The sequence below is a fragment of the Anabrus simplex genome, chromosome 8 (assembly GCF_040414725.1).
Source record: "Anabrus simplex isolate iqAnaSimp1 chromosome 8, ASM4041472v1, whole genome shotgun sequence".
NCBI classification, from domain to species: Eukaryota; Metazoa; Arthropoda; class Insecta; order Orthoptera; family Tettigoniidae; genus Anabrus; species Anabrus simplex.
Window position 1 is genome coordinate 127,959,537 of NC_090272.1, and position 23,930 is coordinate 127,983,466.

Below are 23,930 nucleotides of genomic sequence, written 5' to 3' on the forward strand. Positions count from 1 at the left end.
AGTAACAGCTAAAAATCGTGTCAAAAGGAAAAAAAAGCTAAAAACAGTTGATATTTGGAGAGCCAACCTTATTCATAGAGAGGAAGCAAGTATTTTTCAGGAATGAAAAAGTGCATATATTGTTGCTTTTAGTGCGTATGAATCCGACCTCTTGTTGTAACTAGGGTTCTGAAATTTATGACCTAAACAGTAAAAATATGCCATCAAATACGTCCTAAAAACTTGCCGAATACGACCTAAAAAGGTAATTAATTATGCATTTTAGGAATAGGTAGTAAGTGTTAAGAGTATTACTAACATTAAATGTGACAAAAAATGAATAGTGATAATTATAACAGGCACATTTAATCATGGAAACTGACATAGTTACAGGAGGTACGTTAAACTTTGTACATCCATTCACTGGTTTGAAAATGGGAAACCACGGAAAACCATTTTCAGCGCTGCCGACAGTGGGGTTCGAACCCACTATCTCCCGAATGCAAGCTGACAGCTACGTGATCCAAACCGGGTAAATGTGAGTGCTACTAAAACGTGGATGTTTTCAGAGCGAAATAATTTCTCGATAACAGTGTTCAGAATTTCGTTGTAGAGAAGAAGGACCAGTGAATCTGACAAGTGTCTGACCTTGGCATGACATCATCGGGCTCTCGACCGAGCATGTGGCAGCGCGGTTTGGGTCACGTAGCTGAGGCGCACTTCTCACTCGGTTTACCAAAAAAAAATCCCCCCCCCCAAAAAAAATTCATTTTGATATCTGTCGGCGTACGTTCGTACATCTCTTTCTCGGGATCATGCCTTCTAAACCTGCTACCTATTTGTCTCACGAAAAGACAGAAAAATACATCTACTATACTATTTTGAAATGATTGATTCTTGAAATTTGACGCACATAACTTCTACCTTGTTTAAACCGATGCCTCAGTTTTTAAAAATGCTCAAAATATAACCATATATGACCTGATATCACTATAATGAGCGTCCGACTCGTTGGCTGAATGGTCAGCGTTCTGACCTTCGGTTCAGAGGGTCCCGGGTTCGATTCCAGGCCAGGACGGGAATTTTAACCTTCATTCGTTAATTCCAAAGTATCGGGGGCTGGGTGGTTGTGCTGTCCCCAACATCCCTGCAATTCACACACCACATATAACACCATCCTCCACCACAATACCACGCAGTTACCTACACATGGCAGATTCCGCCCACCCTCATCGGAGGGTCTGCCTTACAAGTGCTGCACCCGGCCAGAAATAGCCACGCGAAATTAAAACTATAATGAGCAAAATATTACCAAAACAATAAAAAAGGCTGAAATTGGCACTTATTGTTTAATCGTATGGTGATTATAACATAACTCCAGATCCAAGTTTTTCAGCCACATTACAGCACTGTCTGAAAGATGAAACAGGTCGCGAGAGCTTTCGGAGTAGACATGAAGAGGGCAACGCAGGATAACGTCGTCCATAGTCAGCTCCTCTTCACTTCATTCACAAATTGGAGAATGCATCCAACTCCACTTATGGCGTAAGAAATTGCAGCGTCCATGCCCAGTTCTCACTCTGTTGAAATGGCGTATGGCTTTTTTTTAGTGCCGGGAGATTCCAAGGAAATGTTAGGCTCGCCAGATGCAGGTCTTTTTTTATTTGAATCCCGTAGGCGACCTGCGTGTCATGATGAGGATGAAATGATGATGAAGACGACACATATTCCCAGCCCCCGTGCCAGCGAAATTAACCAATGATGCTCACATTTTCCGACCGTGCCGGGAATCGAACCCGGGACCCCGGTGACTAAAAGCCAGCACGCTAACCATTTATCTGTGAAGCCGGACCTCAAGTCTGTTGAGGAGACACCATTGTTTTCTTGGGAGGTCGTAAAATCTCTTCATTTCGCGATTTGGATTTAGCTCATGGGCATTAGTTCCAGATGTTGAATTTGACCACTCATCCCGCCAGCTCTGGTTTAGATTATCTCTCAAGAGTCGGACAACCAGTACACTTACTGGTCTCCTATATCGAATTCGTTGTGGCTATGGGTAACAAAATTCCTGATGAACTGGTAATGAGGGAGATGCCCAGATCTTCTTTGCTTCTCTCAGCAGAACTTCCTTTCTCCTCAGGTGGGGTGGTGGGATATGACTAAGTACGGGTAACCAGTGGCGACAGTGTTTACAGTACCAGTTATGCAGCGCATGGTATCATTCAACTTAGTATCCACTTTATACACATGTGCACTTTCCCGCTAGACCTGGGCACAGTATTCCGCTGTACAGTAGCCAAGACTGATACCCGTTAATCGTAAGCAGTCAGCCGAGGCTCCCCAGGAACTGCCACAAAGCATTTATATGCAATATAAAACTGCATTAAACGGGGGTCAGGGACCCATCATTTAACAGTTATTTTTCAGATTTCTGGTAAAATAAGCTCAGGAAATAAATGTGATTTTTCCTTAACATCCGAACTTGAGTTATGACTGTCAGGAAAATTAATTCCGGTTTTCTCCTTCATTATCTGTCCTATATTTGTCTTTTAACTCAGGAACTTGCGATCGGCAATGGTCATCAACCTTATCGTATGTATAAATAATTATTGCTTTATATATGAGGTACAGTGCAAAACGTAATTGAATCTTCAGAGTTCACACGTTACAAAAGGAGATGGTTAGAACAGCGCAAGAAGATTACGACTTATGAATGCATTAAAGTGGAAAGAGATACGTTAAAGATTGATGAAAATAATAATTTTATGAAGGAGTTATTACAACAGAGAACTCTCGTTACTAGTTTTAAATTCCATTAAGAGAGATTATACAGTATGTACAAAACTTCCATTCAATTACAACAGCCCCTAATTAAAGGAATAAGAACAATTAAAATGAGGACAGGAACGTAGCCTCTAACTCATTATTTTCATTCAGATTCATCTGAGTCATGAAATGTAATATCGTTCTAGACGAAGTTTAGAGACTCTCAATTATGGTGAAAAAGCAACTTTTTCGATGTGTAGTGGTCATGAAATATCAAAATCCGTCAAATACCGGATGTCGAATATTTGTACGAATATCCCTCCATTCGCACGTTATTCGAAAGTGAGTATCGAACTGACACCAGGAAAAAAGACCAGGAATACTTCCTTCTTATAAATTATGTTTGCTGAACTACATTAACTTACTTTTCCCCAATTGATTCTGGATTACAGTTGTTATGTAGAGCATTGGCTCCAACACTCATTTTATTGTGTGGCCTCAAAAATTCCCCACCTGTGGGTGTGGGTGGTACAATAACACCCATGGTATTTGCTGCCTGTTGTATGCAGCGATTAAATGTGCTCCAGTGGCTCTTAACTTGGGATCGTGGGCTGACGACCACGGGGCCCTTAGCTGATTCTTGGCATTGCTTCCACTTACTTATGCCAGGCTCCACACTTTCATCTGTCCTAACTGACCACCCTTGGTGAATTGTCAATTCTTGTTCTTTTCCGACCCCGAATCTATTAGGTTGGGAGGGCTAGGGCGTTGTTCATTTTTACGCCTTTCATAGCCCTTGTATTTCTCCGGCTGATATCTTAATTTTTAGAAGTGTCGGACCCCTTTCATTTTCCTCTCCATCTTCTTATTTCTCTTCTTCTTCTTCTTCTTCTTCTTCTTCTTCTTCAAGTGCCATATGTGGTACCTCAAACGTTGGCAATCCCCCTGGAGAAAGCACTCCATTCCTCAGCTAACTTGAAGAGTTGTTCGGTGTTTCTGATTCAAGTCCAGCCTTCGAGCCATGACGTCGATGGTCTACCAGCTCCTGGCTTGTCTTATATCTTTACTTGTAACATGAGGTGTAGAAGGTCGTACTTTCTACCTACGAGTAGTGTTATATAGAGAATGGTTGCCCATTTGTACGTCATATTAAAAACAGTAATCAGCACCACCACCACAACCACCAACACGAAAGTTCGTTCGCTGGTATTGTAAGTTTCATTGCGAAACGCCTGACGACACTACACCCGCTGTACAGTTACATTACAGTCATTACCGAAACATCACTGCGTCATATGGTCGTCAACTAACACCGCTTCTGTTCGTGACCGTGACTGACCTTGGTCACATCATTGATAACTTGTCTTTCGTGTTTATAAGAGTGACAGATAGGAAAGGAACATTTTCGGTATCTTAATTACCATACGGGTAAAACCGCTTCACAAACCTGAATGTATATTTGTTATGGAGAAAATGTAGAGACGAATCATGCATGTCAAATGTTTCCACGATTTCGATAGGGAAATTTCTCCCTATAAGACAAAATACGCACAGTACGGCCTATGGTGGCAGCTGTGGCAATGTACTGTTTATAACAGTGGGACATACTGCGCAAAATGCAGTTTGTTTACGTCAAAATATTCCATTGTCTATGTGTGTCCTTTATCTCGTGTGGATGATCTGCGTCATTTGTTGTCTACATCAATATGCCATTTTCGAGGGTATTCGGCAACTACTATGTCGTACCTGTGCTGCGGGTGGCATCGAATTCAGGCGTTATAAAACCAAATAATTGCCCTACCGAGAGAGAGTTCTGCGCGGATCCGAGAATGTTGCTGTTTGCTTGCATTAGAGGGATGGCGAGTTCAAAACCCACTATGGGTGGCCCCGAAAATGATATTCCGTTGTCTCCCATTTTTCACACCAGATTTTCATTTCAGTACGGAAATATAAAGAGTGTATCAGAACAAAAAATCAGGGATGCTCTTCGTGCTATGCTAAGAACGATGGTGCAATCGGATTGGCAGAACAAATTTTTATTTTCGAGAAAATCTGGTGGCGATTTTACTTCCGGGCGCTCGACTCAAATTGACGAACTCGCTGTAGTCGCTATGCCAAAGCACAGGCAGCTGCCATGGTTCAGGGAAGAGAAGGGGAGGGAGGGGTAGTGGGGTGTACGATGGAGACAGAGATAATGCTCCGCGCGTATGCACAAGTTTCCTCATTCAACTCTCACAGGATTGTCCTCGTCTCTTACAGCCAACATCCACAGTTCGTTTATTAAACAGCCGTAACTGCACGCACAGTATAAGAACACACCGTAATTAGGACACACTTGTCAGTCATACTTGTCGTATCTCCTCTCATCTATTGGTCGCTGTAACGTTCTTTATTATTTAATATGCCCAAAGATGCAATGCTGCCACCCCACAATTGTGTATTCCTACATTCACAACATTATAAATAGAATTAAATACTGAGCGAAGTAATCAATACACCCAATGGTTTGATTACAGTAGATATTCAATATACTCCCCTCCTAATTCAATGAACAGTTCACAAAGGTGTAGTAGTGACCGTTGGACTCAGATAAGGATATGTGGTGTGCCACGAATAACCTACAAAGCTGCATGTATTCTTGGTACAAGTTCATCTTTTTCTACGGGGTTCCCATAGTAGTCAACTTGTGCAAGACAAACTGAACACTGCCTGCTGGTGCTGGAAAGCGACTATGCGAAACGAACAAGAAACATGTGCATTTGCACCATCATTACCTCTGTCTCCCACTTCCCTTCCCTTCCCTTCCCTTCCCTTCCCTTCCCTTCCCTTCCCTTCCCTTCCCTTCCCTTCCCTCCTCTGATGCACAGCAACAGGCAGCGATTGTCTCTCTGCCATAGCAAATACAGCAAGTTCATAAATTTGAATCGCATTGGTAACCCCATTTCCTCGAAAAGAATCATTTTCTCTGCCAATCTGATTGCACCATCGTTATTAACATAACACGAAGAGCTCCCTTGATACTTTTCGTCGGTATAGTTCTGATACATCCTGTATACCATTTTACTTTTAACTTTCTTCGCAGTTTTAGCTCTTTCCTATTCCATCGTTTACGGTAAAGCTATCTTGAGTTGGTGCAGCGATAATCTACTAGCAAGAATTCAGTTAACAGCCCTGATCCCCTTTAGCATGGTCTGCGGTTATTAGACGAAACTTTTCCTATAGCCTGTATAATTTTACATCCTCTCTCAGCCGGTTGTTACCATCCATCTGTAGCACGAAAGCTGTTGTGATTTTACTTCTTTTTGATCATGCATTTACTTAGTAACCGTCCTTCAAAACTAAACTCTGTTCGTCTACATTACATTTCCCGCAGTTTGATTTCAACGATTAACATACAAGCTCAGTTAGATATTTCCTTGTAATGCTATATGTAGTAATATAACGAGAGATCCAGAACTGAGTCGTTTATTTTCAAAAGCAGACAAGTCACAAGTACAAAATTTTTCAGGAGACATAAAAAACACTGACTCTACTGCATGAAAGAAGAAAAACTTGAGACTCTGGCAAGTATTCTTAACGAGATAGGTGCAAATATACTTTAAATATCAACGATCATTAGTTCATAGATTTGTAAATAATTGCGAATTTATTTTGGATGTATCTGGTTTAGAAGCAAGCTGCATGGATGTATCCCGTTTCGAAACAATATAAATACTTCTTAACAATTAGCATTCTCAAAAAATGAACAAAACATGAACATTTAGGTAGTAATGTAAATTTGAAGTTGCAGAACAGTCAAGCATGGAAATGGTATGTTTGTTCACATTTCTTGGCCATTGACTAGCCTACACAACCAAATCAGTAACTTCACATGCAATTGTACACACAGAATCTTTCTGAGTACCATCTTCAGCAGTTTCTATATCAGTTAACTGGACTATGTTCTTGTAGTTGGACAAAGACTCCAGTGACAACCAATCAGGACCGAAATGTTTCACGAGTAATGCTGCAACACCACGGACTTTCAGCGGAGACTCCTTAACACCTGTTGGTATCAGAGTAGGAGGTAGCACGTCTTTAATTGTCTTGTACCTTTTACAGACAGTCCTGTAGCATCCTAAATTAACTCTGTAATGGACTTCTCTCTTAATAATAACAATTTCTATTGCTGTTTCTTTTAAAGAAAGATCACTTTCAGGGATTAAATTGAAAGTGTCATTGAGAAGGAACGCGGACAGTATTAGTAATAATTCTCCTCCAGTCAAAGAACTTCCCTGCGAGAGGAATAACGGTTCCTAATTGGGAAAAAATATTGGCAAATTCTTGTTGATCGAGTATAGTATCACTTCTCTTGATTTCCTTCTCAATTCATGCAAAAACACGGTCGGACAGAAGGAAAGAGTAACTCACGACTGGGAACACAAATTTTATTTTCCTGACACTCTGAGGAGTGTAGTTTAAAATCCATACACGTACCATTCCCATCATGAAAACGTTCTTGTTATGTCCGCCGCATCCATCTGATGCGAGGCGGACTACTATGACACTCTCCGGAACGTTTGACAGACAGGCATAGATAAAGCTTTTAGTATTTTCTGGTAATGGCTGGTCATTAGTGTAGATGTTGAAAAGAATAGGAGCCAGTACACTGCCTTGAGGTAGTCCATTTCTTTGATTCCTCCACCTGCTTCGGCGTCCTTGGAATTCGACAAAAAAGCGACGATTTTCCAGGAGAGTAGCTATCATCTTGGTTACCTTGATGTCTGTAATCATTCTATAAAGTTTGTTTAATAATATCCTGTGATTTACTGTATCGTAGGCAGCTGAGAGGTCCACAAAAGCCACACCAGTAATCTTCTTAATTTCAAACCCGTCCTCGATGTGCTGGGTTAGATGTAAAACCTGTGCTGTGCAACTATTTCCTGGGCGGAAGCCACATTGCTGAGGGATTGGGACTTGGTCTACTACTCCCATTAAGCGATTGAGCAACATTCTTTCCATTATTTTGTATAGGTGGCAGAGTAAGGAGATTGTTCTAAAATTTTTGGGGTTCGAAGGTTCCTTTCTAGGTTTCAGAAATGCGATCACCTTGGATTTTCTCCATATTTTTGGAATTTTTAGGGAAGTAAAGCAGTTGTTGAAGAATTTTAAAAGCCATGCCTGTGTGGTTGAACTGAAGTGTTTTATTTTTTCTATTGTGATATCATCTAATCCTGCCGCTTTTCCATTTTTGGTACATTGAATCGCTTTCTGTAATTCCGTTATTTCAAATGGCCGGGATATGTTACTGGACTTCATTACCTCGCTTTTTAGGATATTATGTTCCATCTTCCTTATTGGGTGATTTGTTTTCCCATTGATGACAAACTGATTTGCGATTTGGTTTGCCGTAACATTTGCATGGACCGATCCCTTGGTTGGATCGTTGCTAAGTCGTTTGAGGAGCTTCCAAGCCTTTCGGCTATCCCTGGACATGTCTGTTTCCTCCATACGTTCGATCCAAGCATCTTTCTTTGCCTCTGCAATTGAGGAAGGCGGTTTCCTTCCAGCTGAGATAGTGTCTTCACTTAGTGGATCTTCCTGAAACAGTGAAATATGTGTGTTCATTTGGGCAGCTGTGTCTGAGGTTAGACCTTGTATATAGTTAACTCTGCATCCTCGTGGTATGGAAGCGCGGGAAGCTTTCTTCACAGTTTCAACAAACTGATCATAAAACTCTGGTGTTGGGTGGATATCTGATATTATTTTATCGAGGGTTGAGCTGAACTTCTCCCAGTCTGCTTTTTTGAAATTATATCTCCTTCGAAACGGAACCTTTATTGGTTGAATTGCAGAGAAAAGTTGACACATTATGAGCCGATGGTGGGTATTTGGAATGGGATTGCACATTGATTTCACACATTGCTGTGCCATGTGTTCACTCACAAATATCAGGTCTGGGTTGAAGCCTCGTCGCCATCTACTGCTGTTAAAGGATGGAGGTAGTTTAGGGTCATGAATAAGTTGTAATTGGTAATCATCAGCCCATTCTAACACAGCTGCTCCATTATTATCATCATCTGTATATCCCCATGCACTGTTATGGCTGTTGAAGTCTCCAACCACAAAGTTTGTCTTTTGCTTGAAGTAGTTATCTGGAATTTTAAAGGAGAAATCTACATTTGGTGGTTTGTAGACACCCGAGACGGTACAGTTACTGAGTTCCACAGTTATTGTCTCGATTTGATTTTCATTGGTGGCTGCAACAGACAAAATTTGTAAATTTGGTTTGGCAAAAACAGCGCTGCCATACTGTCTGTGGGGAATCTCAGCCACAAGTCTCATTTCCGCTATTTTTGGTCGCCGTAGTTGCTCATCCCTGTGAGTTTCCTGAAGGCATAATATATCACATTTGTAAGTTTGATAAAGCTGGTGTAACATTCCTTCTTTAGATGGAGATAAACCTTCAATATTTACAGATATAATGGTTAGTGTTGGTCTTGATAAAGACCGTTCTGAATATAGCGGTTGGGTCATATTGACTGGTAGCTACTTCTAGAATGCTGACATTCAGTTCAGTACTGGAATTTTAATCCAGGTACCTATGCAGGGGCACCACGAGCAGGAACCAGCTTCACCCCCGTGCTGGGATGAAATAACACAAACAGACAGTACTCTTGTTGTGGGAATGCTACTCAAACAAAACTAAAATAGTGAGAGGTTTTGTATGTTACTCTTGTAAATATATAGATTAATAATTCGATACCTTTGATTTTTCCGTCTTGCTCTACTCCACATTTCTCCATTACGTGGCCTCTTCCTTGGGTTATCACATTCAACTGGATGACACTCCATTTCACATGCGAAAACAGTACACACAACAATCGAAACTAACCATCCGCAAGCGGCAGTCAGACTGAACAGCTGACAATAGGTGGAAAACGGTGAAGCACAGTAGTATACCGCCTAGGGCCTTCTCACCAATTTATCTGGTTTTGCAAGTGAAATAATAACTTAGCTGGTTTTGAAATTAACCCCCGACTTTATCTGCTTGTAACAACATGCTGTATCTGAATATGAACTGTTCTGCACTTACAGGATTATAGACGACTATTTGGAGGGAACAAACACAGCAAAATGAAAATTTCACAAAAGAGTGATGTAGCTGCTTTTGCAACTACACGACTAAATTTATCTGTATAGAATCTGGAGTTAAAATTGTGTGCATTTTGACTATTTACCGAATAACTGCACAGTTAAATAAGTAACGATGAAGAAAGTGAATAAAAATCAAGTCAAATACTTGTGTATTCATGACCTATACAGAGAATCAAATTTTACCACGGAAATATGTTATTTTACTTTTTAATTATAATTCTTTGGTCTGCAGTCTCCAAATGTACTGGCTATCTGCCTCCTCAGAATAGCATAGTTACGTCCTGTTGATTGTGAGGTCTATAGTCAAAGGTACGTTATTATTGCGGGTGATCCAGTGCGGTATTCTGATAAATTTATATAACCACAGCTGCAAGTAGGCGCGATGAAAAGAAAGTGATAAGAAAACGATTTGGTGACAGACACCTGTTGATTGGTTTATGTTCCTAATATTCACCGGGTTGGTCATTGGAGCCATGAGGAAAATAAACATACAGGAGTAAATAAAGTATTTACTTTCACTATTTTTTGCTCAAAACCAAAGGAATGGAGCTCTGTGCAAGATATGTAACCAATAGTTTGTAGACACACAGATAGATTGCGCACAATGCACAAGTAAATAAACCGGAGCAATGTCACAACATCAGTTGCATAAACTTCTAGTTTCTGAATAAGTGGTCACTCGAGAAAGTTCATATCGAACCTCTCAGCATCTACAGCAGGAATATATCTATTTATAGAAAACGTTGTCTGTTCAACAAATGCGGGAATGGTACCCTGAATATGCAGAGGGATGAACGACTCTGAAAAACAAAAATAGGAGGGACGTCGATCAATATCAAACGCAATCATTACCGACAAATATGGCATTGTAAAGGTCTGTATCACCAACCTGAGTTCAGACCTCTTAGATATTCATTTAACCCTATGACAAATGCTTGGGCAACTGCGGTGATAATTTTGCAAAATAAACGAGTGGTTTAGAAAATAAAAGAGTGTTATATATATTTGCTGTATTTACATGACCACCTACAGGAGAGACTGATGGCTGATTTTCTGAGCTCAAGTCAGCAGTCTTAGTCCAGTTGTATACGACGACGTTCAAATACGTCGGCGTGCTTGGTTGACCTCGAAGAACGTGGATTCGATTCCCCGTCACAAAGTCGTAATGATACTTTGACTGAGCCTGTTATTATTAATTAAACTTGCCCATTTTGAAAAGTAATAATTCATGTAATTTTATCAAACATACAAATATTATTGGCGATTATTCACAGTTATCGTTATAGACCAGCGTTCAGTCTGCAAGCCTCTGTGAATTTACCAAACATCGCCACAATCCTCGATTTGCAACTAGTGTTGTGGTCTCATTTAGTTATACACCTCTTATCTTTAAATCGCTAGAAACCGAGTCTAACCATCATGGTCTACCCAACATGGATCATCTGCTGAAAGGTATAAAATGGCAGGGAGGGATTCAATTAGGTGGAAATGTAATAAGCAGTCTGGTCTATGCTGACGACTTGGTCTTAATGGCAGATTGTACCGAAAGCCTGCAGTCTGATATCTTGGAACTTGAAAATAGGTGGAATGAGTATGGTATGAAAATTAGCCTCTCGAAGACTAAATTGATGTCAGTAGGTAAGAAACTCAACAGAATTGAATGTCAGATTGGTGATACAAAGCTAGAACAGGTCGATGATTTCAAGTATTTAGGTTGTGTGTTCTCCCAGGATGGTAATATAGTAAGTGAGATTGAATCAAGGTGTCGTAAAGCTAATGCAGTGAGCTCGCAGTTGCGATCAACAGTATTCTGTAAGAAGGAAGTCAGCTCCCAGACGAAACTATCTTTATATCGGTCTGTTTTCAGACCAACTTTGCTGTACGGGAGCGAAAGCTGGGTTGACTCAGGATATCTTATTCACAAGTTAGAAGTAACAGACATGAAAGTAGCAAGAATGATTGCTGGTATAAACATGTGGGAACAGTGGCAGGAGGGTACTCGGAATGAGGAGATAAAGGCTAATTTAGGAATGAACTCGATGGATGAAGCTGTACGTATAAACCGGTTTTGGTGGTGGGTCATGTGAGGCGAATGGAGGAGGATAGGTTACCTAGGAGAATAATGGACTCTGCTATGGAGGGTAAGAGAAGTAGAGGGAGACAAAGACGACGATGGTTAGACTCGGTTTCTAACGATTTAAAGACAAGAGTTATAGAACTAAATGAGGCCACAACACTAGTTGCAATTCGAGGATTGCGGCGACGTTTAGTAAATTCACAGAGGCTTGCAGACTGAACGCTGAAAGGCATAACAGTCTATAATGTATGTATGTATGTATGTATGTATGTATGTATGTATGTATGTATGTACAACGATAGGCAATTCATTACAGAGATTGCTTGCAAATTATTGGATATGTTCTTTCTTTCTTAATCCGTTTATCCTCAAGGGTTGGTTTTTCCCTCGGACTCAGCGAGGGATCCCACCTCAATCGCGTTAAGAGCAATGACCTGGAGCGTGAGACAAGGGGCGGGGGTATACAACGGGGAAGGAGGCCAAGTACTTCGCCAAGACGGCTTAACCTGCTATGCTCAACAGGGTCCTTGTGTGGGGATTGGAAGATTGGAAGGGGTAGACGAGGGTGAGGGAAGGAAGCGGCCGTGGCGTTAAGTTAGGTACCATCCCGGCATTTGCCTGGAGGAGAAGTGGAAAACCACGGAAAACAACTTCGAGAATGCCTGAGGTGAGAATAATTTTTTTTTTTTTTTTTTTTTTTTTTTTTTTTTTTTTTTTTGCAAGTTGCTCTACGTCTCAGCGACACAGATATGTCTTATGGGCGACAATGGGACAGGGAAGAGCTCGGAGTGGGAAGGAAGCGTCCGTGGCCTTAATTAAGGTACAGCCCCAGCATTTGCCTGGTGTGAAAATGGGAAACCACGTAAAACCATCTTCAGGGTTCGAACCCACTGTCTCCCGAATACTGGATACTGGCCGCACTTAAGCGACTGCAGCTATCGAGCTCGGTGAGGTGAGAATCGAACTCCCATGAACTCAGTTGACCTCCCGAGGCTCAGTGGACACCGTTCTAGCCCTCGTACTGCTTTTCAAATTTCGTGGCAGAGCCGGTAATCGGACCCGGCCCTCCGGCGTTGCAGCTAATTGGACATTTCCATCATATAATATTATTACTGAAACTGAACAAACGTATATGATATTATCACCATTTCAAAGGAGGCAAATGTTATAAAACTCAGATGGTAATACGAAACATGCCTTATTCGGTGGGAAGTGTGAACATCATTATTTGAGAAATTAGCCGTCTAAGCAACAGCCCCTAGTTGGTGTGTGCTCGATTATCACTGACTTAGTAGCGCTGTCACGATTCGCAACGAGTTTCAACAGTCATTTCGGCAGCCTTGTCCTCCCGTGTCGTAAATGTGTCCGAAGGTGTTAAGAACAGTTTCACGACCGAGGATGCATCTTTCATCAAGGGAAATTACATGCGGGAATACCACGTGTTACTTAAGAGAAGATTGACGGAATGTATGAGAGTTTCGTACGTAGCCCTCCAAAATCAATGCAGAGTGCCAGTCAACAGTTCACTTTACCGAAATCAACAGTGTGGAAGATTCTAACAACGTGATTTAAGTTTTACCCGTACGCGTGGAAATTACTTCTGGTACAAAAACTGCAGCCTAATGATGCTCAGCAGTAGGAGTTTTGTGGAAATTTGCTGGCTATGATTGTATGAGATGGGAGTTTGCCAGATCCTATCATTATGAGCGGCGAAAAGGTCAATATGAACGATGTCCGGATATGACCATCCCAGAATCCCCACGCTTTCACTGAGATGGATGTAACGTTAACAACCTCGAAGTGAACATGTTTTGTGTTATTCGCAATAGAAGTGTGTTTGGCTCATTTTTCTTCGCCGATTGGACTATCGTGTTATATTGCACCTCAGAATGATGGAAAATGAATTCATGCTATAACTAACGGATAGGTGGGATTCAGTTTTGAACAGTATGATGCCCCACCACATTGACATGTAGACGTACGTTGTTACATAAAAGAACATCTGGCAGGTCGGGGAATTGTTTATATGGCGGCCGAATGAAACATTACACGCGACCACCTCGTTCAGCGGATCTGGGATCATGTGATTTCTTTCCGTGGGATTTCGTAAGGAACAATGATTACGTCCCTCCATTTCCAACTCTAGTTGCTGTAATTAAGAAGGCGCATTAATATCTCCATCGGACACGTGGCTCAGAACATGCTTCAGAGAATGTGGTCATGCAAGCCGTGGGACACACACAGAATACACGTAAGTAGTATGACATAGTAATGACATGTACATTTATTCCATACTAGATTAAATACAGTGTTACAGAACCCAATAACTCGTGGACACTATGTATTTCATGTAACAAATATCCAAGTTCAATCTTCCTACCTGAACACATGTCTTCTCGCCTCTGATGTATATATTTACCGAGTGGAGGCACTGTTGTCGTGAAAAAAACACAAACGTACATTTGAAGGATTATGTTACGCAAGTTTAGTATTTACTTACGTTCCTGGTAAAGCAATACAATCCTAGCCGCACAATCAGTTCCACTAGATGCAAGCCCATCAGCATTATCGACTGTGGTGTCCTCTGGGATTGTGGCAGATGTGGTTAGCCTTTGATGGTAGGACAGGAGTAATCCAATATAGCCTATTACGTTACTTTGTTACGTAACCAGTGATAGTTTAACGAATATATTGGTTTCCTCATAACTACCGAGAGGTAGGGTTCACCAACCGCCTGTACATACTCACCCGCAATACAGAGGTGAACTCTTCCTTTACTGTATACTTCGATGCAGACTGTTCAGACGCGTACTGCGGGTCAGTATACAGTTAATTTCCTCTAAACCATGTCCATGAGCTAAGTAATACAATGATCTTAGAACGAGCGCCTACGTAGGTGACGCGGGAGGTGATATGGCATGACACCTGGCGAGAAATAATAATAATAATAATAGTAAATAATAATAGTAATAATAAGCTTTCAGCTACCGCGAGCAGGAAATTTTATTTTATGCCATGTAGGTTGCCTGTGATTCAATTTCGACGTTCCTTTTTTTCTACATCGGATGACAGAGAAACGGATCTCTGATGGGTAATTATGGATGGGTGTTAATTTAAAACCAAATGTGTCACCAGACATTTTTTACATGTTGATATAGAATGGCACGGAATGCCGAATGGACTTTCTTCCGAGCTTCAAAAATCCGACTACCTCTGCCGGATTTTAACTAGTGGTCTTGGGATCGGGGGATCGAAACTCTACTGCTTCACAGAGGGAGGTACCTGGTTATTGACGAGTATCTAGAAGACTTAACCAATATAAACAAACGTACCATCGCTCAGTGGAATGAAGAGACCTATTATATGCCTATAATCACCGCCAGACGAATTCAAAAATTTTCACCTAATGTCACATGGGGACTACCCAAGATAATTTCTCATTTGTTCCTGTAAGCTACTCTATACTTACGGAGCGAGTAAGTTGCACGGTTCAGGCCAAGTACGTGTGAGCTTGAATTAGGAAGATTGTGGGTTTCAAGCCCACTAACGACAGCCCTGAAAATGATTTTCAATGGTTTCCCATTTTTACATCAGGCCTTAATTTATGTCAGAGTAATTTCACTCCCACTTCTAGCCCTGTCTTATCCTATTGTCACCATAAAATCTGTCTGAGTTGGTTAGACTTAAAACAAATAGCAAAGCGGAGGTACACTACTTAATAATTAAATGTGATAGGGACTTCAATAATGCATTTCGTCATTCTTGTAGAGAAATACATACACTGTGTATTAACCGTCTCCTTACTCGTTCTGTAAACTGCCTGAAACGAAACATGATACAGACTCAACTCATAAAATGGAAGGCGCTCCATCCACATGGGTTAGCTTGCCAGCAAGGATATGCACAAAACAGTCTTTGATCATTCTGTTCTTTATACACATCAATTAAGTTAATTTCATGTATGTCTATCCTTTAGTCCCTCTTTCCTGATACGGGTCGGGGAAGAGGAGAGCAGGAATTATATGGCATGCTTCTTTTTACGGCTCGATGTCCTTCCTGACGCCACTCTCACTTGAGGAGATAATACAGTTGAAATAATTATGGTGAAGGAATCAATTGTGCCCTATGAATAGGAACTGACCCGGCATTTGTCTGGGCATGAAAATGGATAAACCGCAAAAAATCATGCACAGGACAGTCGACGGTGTGGCTCAAGCCCATGTATCTCGCGAATGCAGAATTTGGCCGCGGCCACTCCATTAGGTCTGCTTTAAATAATAATAATAATAATAATAATAATAATAATAATAATAATAATAATAATAATTTGTACGGAGCGAGTTGCAACGCGATTTGGATCGCGAAGCTGTCAGGTTGCATTCGAAAGAGAGGGTTTGAACCGCACCGTCGGCAGTCCTCAAGATGGTTATGCATGGTTTATTACCAGGAAAATGGTGGGGCTGTACCTCAATAAGACTGTGGTAGCTTCTTACACATTTCTAGCCATTTCCTATCCAATCGTCGCCATAAGACCTGTGTGTGTCGATGGGACGTAAAACAAATAATAATATTGGTTGTTCTGACAAACATATTCCTTCTTTCCTTCCTAATCCGTTTACCGTCCAGGTTGGATTTTCCTTCGGACACAGCGAGGGATCCCACATCTACTGCCTCAAGGGCAGTGTCCTGGAGCATGAGACTTTTTTGTCGCGGGATACAACTGGAGAGGAGGACGAGCACCTCACCCAGGCGGCCTCGTCTGCTATGCTGAACAGGGGTCTTGTTGGAGGGTGGGAAGTTCGGATGGGATAGACAAGGAAGAGGGAAGGAAGCGGCCGTGGTCTTAAATTAGGTAGATGGGAAATCACCGAAAATCTCTTCAAGGATGGCTGAGATGGGAATCGAACCCTCCTCTACTGAGTTCACCTTCCGAATCTAAGTGGACCCCGTTGCATTCTTCATACCACCTTTCAAATTTCGTGGCAGAGCCGGGAGTCGAACCCGGGCCTCTCAGAGTGGCAGCTAATCACACAAACCACTATACCACGGAGCCGACCCCGTGGTGTAGGCGTAGCGTGCCTTCCTTTTACCCGGAGGCCTCAGGTCCAATTACAGACCAGGTCAGGGATTTTTACCTGGATTTAAGGGCTGGTTCGAGGTTCACTTAGGCTACGTGGTTACAGTCAAGGAGCTATCTGACGGTGAGAAGTCAGCCCCGGTAAGAAAGCCATGAATAACAGCCGAGAAGGTTCGTCGTGCTGACCACACGGTACCTCGAATTCTTCAGACCTTCAAGGATGAGCAGTGGTCGCTTGGTAGGCCAAGAACCTTCGGGGCTGTTGCGACATGGGGTTAATACTACTACACAGAAGCGGACACATTTCTTACTCTTCTTTCCTGGCTCTCTTCCCATGTTATCTGAGTCGTCACTAATGTAGATTAAGACCAGTTTTGTCCGACTCTATGGCTGAGTGGTCAGCACCTTGACCTTCGGTACCTGAGACCTCGGAGTCTCGGGTAAAGTCGAGGTATGTTAATCTTAAACTGTTAATGTCCTCGTCTCGGGGACAGTGTTCATGTTATCCCCAACATCCCTGCAACTAATACACCACACAACACTTCCCTCAACCACACAAACACATAGTTGCCCGTACAGGGCAGACGCCTCTCATGCTAACAATGATCAAATGAAATTTTTATAGCCCGGTTTTAAACCAGACGCTCTTCCCGGTACTAACTCTATGTGGGGAGATTTATTCACAATTGCGTTTTTCTGGGATGTGTTGTATATAAATGAGGATGTGTATTAGGATAATCGCCAACACCCAGAATCTCATCGAGAGGAATTAACCAAGAGCAACTAAAATCCGTCATCCTGCCAAGAATCGACGTCGGGGCCCTGATATTCCACTACGAGAAAATTCAGACAAAGAAGTGGACGAAAAAAAAACTGATATTTACAGGAAAATACTTTTCATCCAACGTAGCAGAGGAGTCAACTAATCCACTGACAACCATTTCCTCAGAGCAAATTGTACGTATTATTGGAAAATATATTCCCTGTGACGTGATGTGTTCTGCTTTCTTGTTACAGTGCGAGCAGTTCTCAAGCGGCGGGAGCGAAGATCAAAGGCACAGCCGATGTAAGTACGAACCACATTTACTGTACGCTGACCAGTTAATTAAAATTTAAATGATGAAGTAGTTACTTAATCAATGACGCTATTGCATATTCTCTAAGAAGTACTAACGGAATACAACTAACTATCCCTTGCGCAATTTACGAAGTCACATATATTTAGTATTTGATACTCCAAAAATAAAATTAAATAATATATATTCTTCATTGTCAGCTGATTTGAAAATTTGCATATGCTTTCGCCTTTATCAGTGTTCTGAAAATGTTTTACTTCATACGGTTGTATATGAAAGCTGCAAAGCAGCCTTAAAGATGTAAGATTTTGATTTTGATTTCGCAGTCAGTTTGATACTCAACCATCCAATAATTTGTAAATTAATTTCTGTTTTGAAAATTTCCGTAAGCAGTTATTTGTTTATAATTTTGAAATCTACAATTGCATTATTAGGATTTTTATACGTTGAATGGTCGATATTAAGAAAAACTCTTTCCACCATTTAACTAATATTTCAGTCCAGTTGATTTTTTTTCCAATACACAAATGAGATCTTCGTCAACGAAGTATTGTAGAAACTCGTCAGTTCTTCAGCAATATTCTAGTTTAATTAATTTCGTGTGGCTATTTCTAGTCGAGTGCAGCCCTTGTAAGGCAGACATGGGTGGCATCTGCAATGTGTAGGTAACTGTGCGTGTTATTGTGGTGGAGGATAGTGTTATATGTGGTGTGTGAGTTGCAGAGATGTTGTGGACAGCACAAATACCCAGCCCCCGAGCCACTGGAATTAACCAATGAAGGTTAAAATCACAGACCCGGCCGGGAATCGAACCCGGGACCATCTGAACCGAAGGCCAGTATGCTGACCATTCAGCCAACGAGTCGGACAATAATCTGGCGAAGTTCCAAGACGTTTTATGGGTGTTTCCTAGAGCTTGTCACTATGAGGAAAGAGCCCTTTCAAATAGGGTAGTTAACAAAATATATAGACCATCGAAGGAGGGCGTAATGGTGTAAAATGGAAGTGATAGGGAAGGGCTTTTGTAAAGCATACAGAGGATTCACTAGAATCCAGCAACATAATTGACGATGAAGACACGATTCATGATACGAAGTTTCTAAGAATGAGAGCGCCTCCCTGTTCACGTGAAATTTAACGCAATTTTGTATATTACTTTCAGAGGAATTGTATTTTCTTTTAGGTTGCATGTAATATTCTGAGAAGTTGCCCATTCACTTGCGGTTTCATAAACGGTAACATGGAAGTGGTAAATCTTATATTAAGGGGAAGTACTGCTAGATAACCGTACCCTAATAACACTGAATATGACAGAAAATTATGTTTGAGGACATTCTACTGCGAGATGCGTAATATTACTTACTATCGTAAAACGACGCAGCATATCGACAATAAATGGCTTTAAAACGATCAAAAACGCGTTCTAAGAATGAAAATATCGGCAAAGGGAGGAGAAGAATCAGTAATTGTCTAAAAATCAAAATATCCTAGGCCTAGTAGGAAATCTAATACCGTCGGGTCAGAAGAGAAAATTAGATGGGCAAGGGAGGTTGAATAGGTAAAACAAAAGCGAGGAATTTAGTCCGAGTAAGAGTGATCCTAGACTCAGAGAGGGGTCCCGTGGTCATAAGTTTATGTTCTAAAGATAGCTATTCGTTTTCGAGTGTACTGAGTATACTGCAGGTGATGATAGCGTTAACCTCTAATCATGGAAAGATAAGAAAGGATTCCAGTCCTTTGAGATATGAAAGAAAGGAAGGGCTATAATACATGTGAAACAGGCCTCGCAAGCTAATACATTAGGGGATCGAAGGAGAATAATCTCAGGGAGTTTGAATAGAAAGGGTGAAAAATTATGAACCTTGTCCTCTCAAATTGAAACAATGATAGACTCAGTTAGGGATCTTGTGGTTTTGGTGATTACACCATCGAGTCACCACATTGTGACCACCCCGATCCGGGAAAGTTTTATCGCGCCTGGGATGTGGAGAAGTATACGTGATACGCCGGCAGTACGGTATATATGAAACAGGTCTACAGGTTCGCTGTTAATTGCGTCTGCTGCGACAGAATGGACAAAGCGGGTGGTCTATCCGAATTGAATAGGAATCACACTGTGCCTTGGTATCAGAATCTCTGAATGGCGCGGCTTGTCGACTGTTTTCTTGCCGATGTTGTAAGCTCGTATATAAAGTGGTGCAACGACGGGCAAACAAAGGCGCTTTGTACAGCCGTATGTCGACAACGGCTCATTGATGCTTACAGACAGGAGAGGCTGTCCAGCACTGTTCGCAGTGACCGCAGAGCCACAATTCTTGAAATTGCCCTAAGATACAACAGTGGTGACCACAGCACGCGGTTCAGCTAACACTGCAGCGCGCGGGACTGCGGAGTTGAAAAAACGGTCGTATCCCACTTATGACTGCATTCCACCGACAACGGTAATGAGGCCACATAATCATTGTCACTGTACTCTGGATGATTGGTAAAAGTTTGCCTGGTCCATGGAGTTCAGATTTCTTCTTCATCACGTCAAACTGCCGATTAACAGCACGCCGATTAACAGCGGAGGCTATGGAACCTGGTTGCACTGTTCGGTGGAGACAGGAGGGATGATGGTCTGGATGATGCTTTCATGGTACATGTTGGGGTCTATTATAAGGGTACATCATTCTCTGACTTCTGTCAGATATCTGGACGTTATTGGGAACCAAATTCATCCTTTCATGTCAACAGTGTTCTCTAGTGATGACGGCCATCACAAACAGAACAATGCACTGCCTAGGATTGCGAAGGACTGGTTCCAGGAACATGACAGTAAATTTACTTTAATATTGTAGCTCTCAAATATCGTGGATATGAATCGAATTGATGATTTGTGATTCGACTTGGAGAAGTGGGTTCGGAGTACATCAGCATCGCCTCTCAGGGTACGACAACCAGAAAACCAGCTGTCGAGCTTCTGGTGTAAGATACCCAGTGTACTTTCCACTACCTCACTGAATTGATGTCTCGCCGAATCACCGCGGTTCTGCAGACTAAGGTGGTCTTACACCGCATTAGGTGGGTAGTTATAATTATCGGCGCCGATGACCTTAGATGTTAGGCCACATTAAACAACAAGCATCATCATCATCAACATTATAATATCATTGCTCGTCGATGTAGATGTCCGAGTTAGCAATAGCTTTGATTCCTTGCTCATGGACTTTTTCTTTATATGGAGTGTTGAAGAGAATCAGCTCTTAATAAGTCATGGACTGGGTTATGAGCCCTTCATGCAATTCCTGGTTAGCTGTTGGTCAACAGATGCAAAATTCAACTCTCATGTAGAAAACGCTGGTGAAGCTGTGCGTATACTTGTCGTTTTTACGGATCAAGAGGTAGTAAGGTCATCAAATAATACTATTAATAGATATTTTACTTTTTTAACAATTTTCACGTTTGTCGACTTAGGGTTCGAACCCACTACCTCCTGAATGCAAGCTGACAGATACGTGATTCTTTTGATATAATTAATGGCATTGTCACAAGTAAGTAATAATTATTTGTAATTTTAGTTTGTATTATTAAGAATGCTGCTGTAGTTGGGATTAATATACTGTAGCAACCAATAAATTAAATTTAAATTAATACAAGCATATTTACGGAAAGGTTACGACTTCCTTCGGCAATTTTCTAACTTAAACCTCGCAGGGTTTCCGCGCTTTCACCTATAAGGATCAGTTATATTGCTCTAATGAGGTTAAGACGTTCACGAAAACAATTGTAACTGATGAGGAAAGAGGAATTTATGAAGACTATGTCGAAAAGAAACTGCATGAAATTTATTAAGGCATAAAATAGGGTGACAAGTCATGTCAAAGAAAAATAAAGTTGACGGGTATTTTGAAAACATACTACTATGTGTCATATTTTCTGGAATAAAAATGAATTACCTGTATCATATTTTTCTAAAAACCGTGAAAGAACATTTCAACAGAAAAAAAATCGGTTTCTGTTATTCACTTTGCAAAGAAAAATATTTAGATTGAGTACTTCAAAATAAATCCACAGGTGGAATAAGAAGCAACCACAGAGATTATTTTCAAGACTATTTTCATTCGTGGAAATGGCATTCCGAGAGGTTTAGCAGTAAAATATTTTGGTAGATATGTTGCTAACTGGGTTTCAAGTAAACCAAGAGAAGTTTTGAGGTACACAGTATTCATATATTATCCACTTCATTAATATTCACAATTCAACCTGGTGAAACAAGGCTAGAGACAAGACCACCCAGTCTTGTCTAATATTTACTTAGGTAATGAGTAAAGGGTGCCAGAGAGGGCGGAACAACCCATTATCGTCGAACTTCTTGTTGTAGACGTCCATCCAACGGAAGTTCTTCAGAATCTCAAAAAAATGTTCTAATGGTGTAACTTTACCAGACAAGGAAGAGGGGGAGTTCAAAATGAACCGCATGAACTTGCATCACTGTCACCAAGATTGAGAGTGATATGGAGCTTAGCCGAGGAGAAGGAGTAAACGGTTTCGTTTCCCAACCCGAAGGAGTGAAACGGGACACTTAGAGGGAAAGTCTTCTCGTTGATCAGAAGGACCATGGATATGAGAGCAGGTTCATATTCGGGACAATACTTTTCAACAAAAATGCAGGAAAATATCGACCGAGCTCGATAGCTGCAGTCGCTTAAGTGCGGCCAGTATCCAGTAATCGGGAGATAGTGGGTTCAAGCCCCACTGTCGACAGCCCTGAAGATGGTTTTCCGTGGTTTCCCATTTTCACACCAGGCAAAAGCCGGGGCTGTACCTTAATTAACCCTGGAGTGGTCGCAATGGGTCTATGAGACCCGGGCGGACATACTTATTTGTGTTCCTGTTGTTGGAATGCACCGAGCGCTTCCCGATCCCTGGTAGCTTCTTGGCTCCCGACCTTCAACCGAACACAGTAGCCCGCTCTCAGTTGCCTTGGAAACTTTTCGCGTACAGGCTGTTCAGGGTCTTGCAGACCCGGTGCGACTGTTAACGTTGGTCTTTTTTGTCAAACTTCGCATTGTTAGTTTAGTACATTTTTTCTTCCGTGTAACAATGGATGAAGCTAACTCTGCCTGGATTCGTTCCATATTGGAGGAATCTGAAGATGAAGAAGCTCTTAGTCATTTCTGCCCGACAAACAAAGAGGAGGACTTCCTTCATCTGCCCCGAGGGCCAAAATTTCATTTGCGGAGAACATGGACAATTTGTCTGCAGAATGTGCATAGAAATTGATTAAAGTGATGTTTCCATGTACCTAGATGTATTTCTAAAACTAATTTGATTTTAATGTTATGATTATAATACATAATTCACACATACCTAAAAAAATTCCTATTTTTGTACCAATAGTTCAAGCGTGAAATTCTCAAAATATATGTTTTAATAAGACTGTGTAGAAAATAGATGAAAGTGTTGCTTTATGCATGTAGATGCAGGAAAAAGTGAAAACAATGATGTGAAATACATTTTACTGTTACCATGTTTTATCATTCACAAGTTAACAGAAAACAATCTGTTTTTTCAGTGTAATTATTAAAATACATTTTTGGTTAAGAAACGGGATAGCTAAATACTGTAGTCATTTAAACTGCATTAAAATAAACGAAACAATGTCCTACAATACTGTAATTGGAAATAAAGTATAAAAATCTAATGATAAAACTCTGAGAAAAAATGGGTCTGAGAGACCCGGTGCGACCATTAATATTGACAAAACCCATGCGACCACTCCAGGGTTAAGGCAACGGCCGCTTCCTTCTATTTTTCCTAGGCCTTTCCTATCCCA

General features: G+C 41.2%; 1 protein-coding gene across 3 annotated transcripts in view; it reads left to right on the plus strand.

The window, feature by feature from the left end:
- The window catches only part of Ac76E (adenylate cyclase type 2 Ac76E), a 1,381,264-nt gene that overhangs the window by 620,885 nt on the left and 736,449 nt on the right, over positions 1–23,930 (plus strand). For all 3 annotated transcript variants that reach the window (XR_011018659.1, XM_068228989.1, XM_068228988.1), the window contains one exon: positions 18,054–18,102. The gene's annotated coding sequence lies outside the window, so the exon portion shown is untranslated. The remainder of the gene's footprint in view (positions 1–18,053; positions 18,103–23,930) is intronic.